Raw genomic sequence first — 10,638 nt, 5'->3', positions numbered from 1 at the left:
AGCATAAAATATAATAAAAATGATCCGATTGTTAAAAAAAATTGAAATATTAAAAATGAACATTTTCTCCAACTGAATCATGGAAGCTTTGTTATCAATTGATTGTCAACAATGCTTCGTCAACAATGAAATGCGAAAAGTCGTTTGGTATAGTGTTCTATTTTAAGCAAGTGTTTATCAGGAATCTTTTAAATAAACCAATATCATTGTTATATTTTCATATTGTTCTCTTATATACATAATGCGGGATGCAATACGTCTTTGAATACGGGGGATGGGGAGATCATCCTGAGTTAATTTTCATTTTGTATTAACTCGACCTAGCAAAGTCTCTATTACGATTGTATTAAAACTTCACTTGTTTCCTTATTACAGTTCAGATTGTAGAAGGCTACTTTCATAAACTCTTGTAAATTTCTCGTCACCATGGCGACTGACGACCCTGTTAGTAAGCATCCGTGTAAACTAGGTGGCACTAAGTGTCTAAAGTAGACATCCGATTCTTTATGTAAGCAATAACCTTTGCAGCCACTGTTATTTATTGTTATTACATCCAAGTTTTTATCGCTAAAATGTATTTCACATCCAATTAGGGCCGGACTACTGGGGCTTGTTAAATCCCGAGTGGCGGTTATGCAACAAAGGACGTCGTCAGTCTCCCGTCGATATCGATCCTGGACACCTTCTCTTCGACCCCCACCTGGGACCCATCTTTATTGATAAGACAAGGGTAAGTGTTTATAAAGCAGCCTTAACTGAGCTCTCTCTCTCTCTCTCTCTCTCTCTCTCACACACACACACACACACACACACACACACACACACACACACACACAAGGGCGATCAACAGAACCTTGATGGTAATGCACATAATTGCATCCACTACGCATGAGCAAAACTCTAAAGTCTGCGCATGCGCCGTTTTTAAACTTGCATTTTCGCAAAGGCTCTGAATAATTAAAAAATAAATAATGCACATCTACATCAGAAATATATATAATTAATAATTGTTCATATTTTATTCTAACTCATAATAATATCTTAAAGATAAGTCTAAATAAATATGATTTATTTAGACACGTTCGTCGATTAACTATTCCTTTTACTAACAAACCTGTGCTCGGCTATATTATGCTACTTTTCATAGTACTACGTCAGGTAATTTGAAATCCTAAAATGAGTATTTTTAGCCATAAACATTTGAGAAACTCCCATAAAGATTTATCATAGAAAATTTTTTTGTCCTAGAACACGAGAAGGTTAATTTAGCTCAGCAGTTTCTTGGTAAAAAAAACGTTTAATTTTCTTGACCCAAAAGCTCTGGAATGACTTTTAATGGGATTCTATTGATCAAGTGCATATAAAAAAACAACTATGTTATACCAACTAGTTTCACAAACTAAGGCTGTTGGCATCTTCAGAGTGCATAACTGATGTACGGCACTAAAAAGTAAAAAACAGTTACAAACTATAATCAACCGATTCCAATTATATTAAACAAAGAACAGAGCACGTACAATACATGCATAGAGAGTGCATGATCTCACTTGTTATTTAGGAACGTTCTATAGTTGGCACTGTAATTCAGTTCTGGCGAGTTGAGAGATCTAATAAGCTCTTCCAGATCACGGGTAAGATTAGTCCTTGGTTCCTGTTAAGGTTTTGTATACAACGGGCAACTGTTGTGACCTCTTTAAAAATTCGGGACCGGAAATCCTCCTCCATGTAAGGAATTGTGCTTCTATCCCACTCTATGGTATGGTTGGTTCTTGATAAATGAAAAGCTAACCCCGATTTTTATTCTCTGTTATTATTGACGCCACCTATGTATTCTTTTTGCCTAATTTCAAGGCTTCTTGAAGTTTGGCAGATGTAATTCAAGCCGCATGAGCAGAGTATGTTATAAACTCCAGCATATTTGGAGAAAGGATGGCTATCCTTTGGAGATTTTAAGAATTGTCTAATCGTTTCTGTAGGTTTAAAGGCCACTCTTATTTTATGTGGTCTAAGGAGTCTTGCAATCTTATTGGAAACTGTCCCTAAGTATGGAATGACGATGGTAGAAATATAACGTATGTCATCTCGTTGTCTTTGTCGGGGTTCAGAGAAAAGTATCTTGTGGACGAGTCTTTGAGGAAATCCATTCATGGTAAGGTTGGTGGATATCAAGGATAGTTCTTCCTGGAGGTCTTGTTGATTTGTTGTAGGAGAGAGGCACGGTTCTTCAACATGTGTACAATACTAAGTTTCTGAGAAATGTGGTGGGAGGAAGTGAAATGTAAATAACGTCCTGTATTGGTAGGTTTGCGGTAAACTGAGAAGTTGATACCACCATTCGGGAGCTTCTTAATTAAAGTGTCCAGAAATGATAATTTGTTATCTTCTTCAAGTTCTAGAGTGAATTTGATTATGTGGTGTAGAGAGTTGATTTTGTTAAGAAAGTCGAACAGATCCTTTTTTATGTGGTTCCAAACGATAAAGATATCGTCCACGTATCTCCACCATACTCTGCGTTTAGGGTCTGTTTGAGATAAGATTTTACTTTCAAAATCCTCCATAAAGAGATCAGCACAAGATGGAGAGGGGGGCTACCCATTGCAAGGCCAGTCAATTGCTGATATATGGTTTTATTCCATAAGAAAAAGTTTGATGTTAAACAATGACGGAACAGAGAAGTGATGTCTTATGGGAGCAAACTTCCTAAAATGTTGATGACTTCCTCCACAGGGATGTTAGTGAACAGAGATGTAACATCCAGGTTGGCGAGTAAATCCGTATTGAAGATAGAGAGATGCTGTTCAGTTTCTCAACGAAATGTTGCGAATTTCGTATATAAGTATCCGAATTATGGACGCGTGGTTTGAGGAGGCCTGCCAGGTGTTTGGATAACAGATAAGTGGGCGAATTGATTCCATCTATTATCGGGCGTAGTGGTATTCCGTTTTTGTGTACCTTAGGAGCACCATATGGTCTCGGTGTTAGTGGATGCATGGATTTCAATCTTCGTTTTAAGTCTATAGACCAGTTCACCATGTGACGTATTAAATCGTTGGTGTCATTGTGATTCTTTAGTGTTGGGTCTGTGACTAGGACACGGTAGGTTGATGTATCCGACAGTAAGCTGTTAATCTTATCTTCGTAATCACTGGTGTTTAAAATCACTGTTGAATTTCCCTTATCTGCCTTTAATATGATAATGTCTCTTTTTCTTCAAACTATACAATGCTCTTTTTTCCAGATAGTTTTGTTAGGATTTCTGGAAGATGAGAGGATGATACTACTTTTTAATATAATATCATTAGCTATGGGTTCCGGTAACGACGAGTCTGGCTTTTCTATATTACAAATGATATCCACTTTAGGAACATGATGAGGTGTTATCGCAAAATTGAAACCTTTTTTAAGTATATTGATCTCTGGTTTTGTTAATACATGATCCGATAAATTAAAAATGACTTTGCTGTCTGGTAGAGAAGGTTTTGACTTATAACGTTTTGTAAGAAGATCGTTAATTTTTTTTATTTGGTTTCGTTTGCTTGTTGAAAAGGCTTTATCATAGTTTGTAACAGTTTTTAACACCTGGCAGGCCTCCTCAAACCACGCGTCCATACTTCGGATACTTATTTACAAAATTCGCAACATTTCGTTGAGAAACTGAACAACATCTCTGTCTTCAATACGGATCTACTCGCCAGCTTGGATTTTACATCTCTATTCACTAACATCCCTGTGGAGGAAGTCATCAACATTTTAGGAAGTTTGCTCTCACAAGACATTACTTCTCTGTTCCGTCATTGTTTAACATCAAACTTTTTCTTATGGAATAAAACCATACATCAGCAATTGACTGGCCTTGCAATGGGTAGCCCCCCCCCCCCCCTCTCCATCTTGTGCTGATCTCTTTATGGAAGTAAAGTCTTATTATATAAGATTTTGAAAGTTTTTTTGAAAGTTTTTGAGATAAGATTTTGAAAATCTTATCTCAAACATACCCTAAACTCACAGTATGGTGGAGATACGTGGACGATATCTTTATTGTTTGGAACCACACAAAAAAGGATCTGTTCGACTTTCTTAACAAAATCAACTCTCTACACCATACAATCAAATTCACTCTAGAACTTGAAGAAGATAACAAATTATCATTTCTGGACATTTTAATTAAGAAGCTCCCGAATGGTGGTATCAACCTCTCAGTTTACCGTAAACCTACCAATACAGGACGTTATTTACATTTCACTTCCTCACACCACATTTCTCAGAAACTTAGTATTGTACACATGTTGAAGAACTGTACCTCTCTCCTACAACAGATCAACAAGACCTCCAGGAAGAACTATCCCTGATATCCACCAACGTTACCATGAATTGATTTCCTCGAAGACTCGTCCATAAGGTACTTTTCTCTGAACCTACCATTTCTACCATCGTCATTCCATACTTAGGGACAGTTTCTAATAAGATTTCAAGACTCCTTAGACCACATAAAATAAGAGTGGCCTTTAAACCTACAGAAACGATTAGACAATTCTTAAAATCTCCAAAGGATAGCCATCCTTTCTCCAAATATGCTGGAGTTTATAACATACCCTGCTCATGCGGCTTGAATTACATCGGCCAAACTTCAAGAAGCCTTGAAATTAGGTAAAAAGAACACGTAGGTGACGTCAATAATAACAAAGAAGAAAAATCGGGGTTAGCGTTTCATTTATTAAGAACCAACCATACCATAGAGTGGGATAGAAGCACAATTCCTTACATGGAGGAGGATTTCCGGTCCCGAATTTTTAAAGAGGTAACAACAGTTGCCCGCTGTATACAAAACCTTAACAGGAACCAAGGACTAGTCTTGCCCGTGATCTGGAAGACCCTTATCAGATCCCTGAGCTCGCCAGAACTGAATTATAGTGCCAACTATAGAACGTTCCTAAATAACAACAAGTGATATCATGCACTCTCTATGCATGTATTGTACGTGCTCTGTTTTTTGTTTAATATAATTGGAATCGGTTGATTATAGTTTGCAACAGTTTTTTACTTTTTAGTGCCTTGCATCAGTTATGTACCCTGAAGATGCCGACAGCCTTAGTTGGTGAAACTAGTTGGTATAACATAGTTGTTTATTATATGCACTTGATCAATAGAATCCCATTAAAAGTCATTCCAGATATCTTGGTAATGCAGGCGTTTTCTTTAAATATCAATTCCCGTAGCTATCATATAATATTCTCTAGATAAATAGTAGTTTTGTATCTGAAATACTTTTTGTGAATTATTATGGGTTTCCTTCAGTTGGATGTGTTAAGAGAACGCAGTTGATGATTTACGTTTGTTGACATCATCTTCATTCTGATTCGTGGTACATTTCTTTAGTGAACATTGATCTCTCTCTCTCTCTCTCTCTCTCTGTGTGTGTGTGTGTGTGTGTGTGTGTGTGTGTGTGTGTGTGTGTGTGTGTGTGTGTGTGTGTGTGTGTGTGTGTGTGTGTGTGTGTGTGTGTGTGTGTGTGTGTGTGTGTGTGATTCAAATGAATATTTTCGATTCATATTGATTTCTTTATCTGAGAACCTGCTTTTGTCCAGGTGGGAATTTTATTATTTCTTTAATATTATGATTATTTTTTGAATGTTTTACAAATTATTACTTTGCAACGTTGTCATCCAAATTCAGCACGCATATAACTATCTATGAAGAGTGTTCGTCAATAAAAAGAAAAAAGAAAACCTGTGATCATAAAACAGTTAAGCAGATGGCTTTCCCATTCATAAAAAAACGAGAAAAAAAACAACAAACAGGCAAACTGTTATATGAAACCAATACGTATAATCATCTACAAACCCATTGTTAACATTTGCAGACGAAAAAAAAATTATTCAAAATGTTACAGAATAAATAAAATCATTCTTATAGGATAAAACGCAACAAATATTCGTTTGGTATACGTAACAATGTCACTGATATAAAAGTACTGTTTATAATATATTCTCAGAATAATAGAGATAAATTATTCAGTATTGTGCATGTCTAATTTCGAAACACGTATGCACATAGAAATTTTAATTCATCTTATTTTATTTAATTAGCGAAAATTCTCAACCACTGTCCGTAAACAACAACAAGAAAAAAAAACCCTGAAAAATGTGCAAAACAAATGACACGGACATTGGCAGACGTAAGATGTCCATCTTCTGATGAAGAAAAATATCCACGACGAAAGAGACCTTGAACTGGGGAGGGGAAAATGCACGAGTATTTAGGTACAGTGTGGTGTCGTTAGCGCATAAATAGCCTGGTAATGAGGATAGATTAGCTTACGGGAAACTGTCGAAGGGGCTACGCCCCAATCGTTATTTAATGGAGGTCGATGCCAAGGAATCGTCCTGACTGACGTGATCACAATTATGTTATCCGAGCCGTGACACGGGACGGCAGGGAAGATTAATAGAAGCAAAGCAGGCACGTAAATCGACCTGACGTTGCCTTGCCTGAAATGATCGAATTAGTTGTTCTTTCGCTCTCTCGACAGCGGAAAAGTGTTCTACGTTTAAGCTCCGTCACATACGTAATGCTGCTGCTAGAAATCTTAAAGGAACATCTTCCTCCTGTTTCTTCGAGTTTTCTATTTTCGATATCCATCTTTCGTTTTCTTTTTCCCTCTTTATGTCTTCAGATTAGTTGACTTGTCTTTCTTTATATATATATATATTATTTTGGGAGTATTACCAAAAATTGGTTTTATTCTGAATGCCACACACACACACACACACACACACACACACACACATTATTTAGAATAACCCTGAGTGGCACTCTTTTAGTGCAATTGGCACAACAATCCAACACATGCCAAAGAAATCGGTTCTTATCTCAGCATTTTTCAAGATGAAAATGCCTTACCTGAAAGTGAAAAAGTCCTTCCAAATACCATCTCATACGGAGAAGGGGTTGTCCTCTTGCTAAGGAAAAGACAAAGGATTTATAAGGCATGAGACAAACATGACTTTTTATTCACCAACCGCTCTGTCCTTGATAGGATCTGAACCAATTTCTTTCCAATGAAAGGTAGGTCACCTGTTTTCCTTTCGACTGAGCTAGAAACTTCCTCTCCCAAGATTCCTGATAATCTGATTTTCCCTTTCAGTCGTTTCCGACCGTAGGTGACTTTTTAGGCATTGCCCACAAAGTATTCCTGGTGAGATATTTACAGGGTAGGTCACCTTTGCTTTCCCCAGCCACCTCCAATTTTATCCGGGCTTCGGACCGGCATATGACTGGGACGTATTCATGAGTTTACAGTCATGTGTGTTCACGGGGCCGGTTTGCCTCTTCTGGGAGCGAAAAACCTGAGTTTCCGGGTGATAAAAAACCCCCTTCCTCCGTATGAGACGGCCAACTCGCCTTTAGTCGAAAGAGACCAGAAAAAGGTTCCCCACATCACTGACGGGAATCGAACCCAGGTCTTTCCGACCAAAGGGATTCGTCTATACCGACTGAGCTACGGAGGCTCCAAGTTTTCTGACACATTAAAAGAAATCAAACTATAACAAAGTGCTTTACTCAATTCATCTTTATTGCTATTTTATTGAACCGTTTAACAGGATCCAATCTCCTCCCTTCGAACAGTGCGAAGTTAAGTTCTCTATATTTATGTCGATAATGTTTATCTAAGTAAGAAAAAGTACCAGTCCTTACCATGCACGCGATATCACCTAACATCCAGTATACCTTAATCACCATCGACCAAACACGTGTCTAGTATTCATCTGAGGACGAGATTAGATAGAGGAGAACGTGATACAACAATGAGCTGTTAAGTGGGTATGTGCGTGCATGTCTAAGGGAGGATACTTTACACCCCTAACCTCACTCAGTAATACACCAGGGGAGGCAAAATAGAAATTCTAAGAAGTTGAACGATTCTAAGAAATCCCTCACTTTGCAATTGAAAATATATTTGCTTGTTACCGGATATCCGGACTGGGAATTGTTTCCTTGTGTTATTATTTCTATAATGACAATGGCTAATGGAAATTTTATGTAACACCCGTTTGTGTTTCTTTTCGTAGGTCAATGGAACGCTAACAAATACAGGTCATAGTGTTGTATTCCGAGTTAATATGACTCCTCCAATAATACACATCAGAGGTGGTCCTTTGTCGTATCGTTATAGATTTCATGAGATCCATCTACACTACGGCCGAGAAAACTCCAGAGGATCGGAGCATACCATTGGAGGACAGAGCTTTTCGGCTGAGGTAAGACGTTCATTTGGGATTAACTTTGCTTAGAATTACAGCCGAAAGAACTGCGGTATGAGGCCAATGTATAATGCATTGGTCCGGTAACTGTGTTCTTAGGCTGATTTGTCTGATTTCCAATTTAGGAACATCCTTGCTACCGCTGCCAGACTAGTTTAAATCATCTAATTGAATACTTCTCCTCTAGTTCTACGTAGCATTCGAATCCAAAGCTTCCAATCAACGAGCACAGGTCGTGACCGAGCTCCGAAAGTACTTAAGACCGGTTTCAATTTCAAAGTTCCTCACTAGCAGACATACGGGTTATTTCATCCAGCAATTCAAATACCGAGTCATAGATAGAAAGGCGGAGACGCCTCCTTTGCCTTTTAATTAATCAGACAACTCATCACAAGATCCATTCGGTGCAAACTCTCCGTGGAGACATCAAAATGGATCACCTGATTAATTCAATCTGGCCTCCATTAAACCAATACACATTTAGAGAGAAATATTCTACGATAACAGAAAACATTGCCAGTATTACCGCCACGTTCCCATCTGTCGTTTAAACTACACTTCATGTAATATGAAGAATTAATTAGCAAATCGAGCCTATAAACCTTTCGACAAATAATCCGGATAATTAGTTCCACAATCAGCCCACAGAGACATGTACTTGACTGTAATTAATTTGTGCAGAGCTTTAACTAAGCAAGAATGCGCTCGAGGATATTTTGCAGAATGGAAACCCTTTGCTGCAATACGAAGCCCTAAATGTGTGCTAATCAAGCGGAATCTTACTTACTGCGCATAGTTCTGCGCCATTATCTGTGGCCCATCTGTCTATTTATTGGCTTCATGCGATGTCAAAATTCAGTCAAATGTCAACAAACGAATCGCTGGAATGAATTTAATTGTTTGGATAGCAATATCAGAGACGTAACAACAGCTACAATTATTTGAAATATGAGCGGTAAAACGAAAGTCACTCTAATAATATTATGCATATTGAGAACGTTTGTGATTCTTTATTGGAAGACTAGAGTTGCGGCGCGCGTAGCGCGCCAAAATATCGCTTACCGTTTTTTTTAATTAAAAAACAAAAAAAAAAAAGAATTTTTTTCGTAGAGGTCTTGTACATTTCTAGTTCATACTTATACTATAACTCACTCACCGACTGAAGCAGCGCTTCTCATATTTATAGCATAAGTTGGACTAAAGCACGTGGAAAGTCGGGAAGTATCAGTAGGAAGCACGCATATTATTATTATTATTATTATTATTATTATTATTATTATTATTATTATTATTATTATTATTATTATTATTTTATTAACTTTATTGAGTTCCAGTACTCATCGCGGGAGGAATCGACATTTATTTATCTCGTAAATATTTGTTTTTTTGCTCTCAGAAATGAGTGTATTCTTCGGTCGGTTTCTCTTTTCTGAGACAAACCGACCAGATGACATAATACTGTATACTGTTTCCATTGGGAGATGTAGCATTACGCCACGGTTATCTTAAACTATCTGTTAAAATAGAGTGTTTTTTTTATACCGATTAACATTTACACGTCTAATTTTTTTTTTAAATTGAGTTACTTCATAAGTTTGGAACAGGGAGAACAGAAATCTCCCGTAAGAAATGTACAGTTTATTTACTGTTCAAGTGCAACTAACTTGACCTCTGTTTGAAAGTGGTCTAGAATGGACGGTAGCTTCAAGCAACAATCGAATCTGCTAAACTTAATGAGTCCAGTATATGTCTGTAAGTTGCGTGTGTTCATTTGTCGATTTATCCGTTTTGTGGGATTAAACACCAAAATTTACAAACGAGGAACCTCTCTACTCGGCACGATACTGGCGAACTCATCTTCTTCAAATGAAAGAAAAAATTATAATGATTTTTGCATTCTGAACGGGATTCGAACTATCCACCAGAAGATCATCGTTGATACCAGCTGAGCTATGGAATGGCATAGAAGAAGAAGAAGAAATCGAATTCTTGAGGGAATGGGAAAATGGGAATTCGAACATGCGGGCAAAGCGGTTGTATGTAAGGAATATCTGTTAATTTTATCATTTAAGTAAGATATGAATGCTAGTTCTTGGATATTAGTAAGTCATACGAATAGACATGATAAGGAAGATTCTGTAGGGATATGGAATCTGCAGCAGATAACAGTAAAACGCCAGAATTCCTAGATTGTAATAAAGTGATCGTACAATATTGGAATCGCAGAATTCAGGTATACGATTCCAGAAACAAATGGGTTTAATATATCGTCTAAAATCCAAACTTGCGCTTCGACCATCCATGAGATGTTTGGTAACAACAGAGAAGTTTAATCAGAATAATTCTCTCTGCGAATGTTGCCCACTTAATAATTCCACGG

General features: G+C 37.4%; 1 pseudogene; it reads left to right on the top strand.

Moving 5' to 3' along the window:
* The first annotated feature begins 426 nt into the window (after nt 1-426).
* Nucleotides 427-10,638, top strand: part of LOC150107434 (carbonic anhydrase-related protein 10-like) — a 34,587-nt pseudogene continuing 24,375 nt past the window's right edge.

This window comes from Typopeltis vanoorti, chromosome 4, assembly GCF_054136105.1.
Source record: "Typopeltis vanoorti isolate ZY-2024b chromosome 4, IOZ_Tvanoo_1.0, whole genome shotgun sequence".
Classification (NCBI taxonomy): Eukaryota; Metazoa; Arthropoda; class Arachnida; order Uropygi; family Thelyphonidae; genus Typopeltis; species Typopeltis vanoorti.
The sequence above is the reverse complement of the archived record's forward strand: the minus strand, read 5'-3'. Positions and strand labels throughout refer to the sequence as shown.